At 38.9% G+C, this 429-nt stretch overlaps 1 long non-coding RNA gene across 1 annotated transcript; it reads left to right on the top strand.

Annotated features, from left to right (window-relative positions):
* LOC106322325 lies at nucleotides 1–429 on the top strand. The gene is made up of 3 exons (XR_001266353.1): nucleotides 1–78; nucleotides 164–199; nucleotides 288–429. It is a non-coding gene; the product is annotated as an uncharacterized LOC106322325 (long non-coding RNA).

Here is a 429-nt window from a genome sequence, read left to right on the forward strand (position 1 = left end):
TACTATGAAAGAGCACTTACGCTATCAACTAAAAGCTTAAGCACTTATTCCGGCTTGGCGTACACTTACCATTTGCAGGTATTCGGCTGTTCTTTAAACACCAGTCATACTTTTCTAAAGCAAACAGTTGTAATTTTCCCACTTTCATCTTAATCTTTTCCAGGGGAATTTCTCAGCTGCTATCTCTCATTATCACAAGGTATTGCAAACTTCTCGTGATGTCCGTAATATTTTAAACCTTCTTCCTTTTTTTAATCATGTGCTATGTTTCTTTTCCAAATCTTCAGGCCTTGTGGTTGAAACCTGATGATCAATTCTGTACCGAGATGTTGAACGTGGCTCTCATGGATGAATGCCAGAACGGGCTTGATTCAACGGTTGAGCTCTGTTGAGAATTTGGTCAGTTAAATCAACCGCCTTATTTTCTAG

The sequence above is a fragment of the Brassica oleracea genome, unplaced genomic scaffold (genome assembly GCF_000695525.1).
Source record: "Brassica oleracea var. oleracea cultivar TO1000 unplaced genomic scaffold, BOL UnpScaffold15324, whole genome shotgun sequence".
NCBI lineage: Eukaryota > Viridiplantae > Streptophyta > Magnoliopsida > Brassicales > Brassicaceae > Brassica > Brassica oleracea.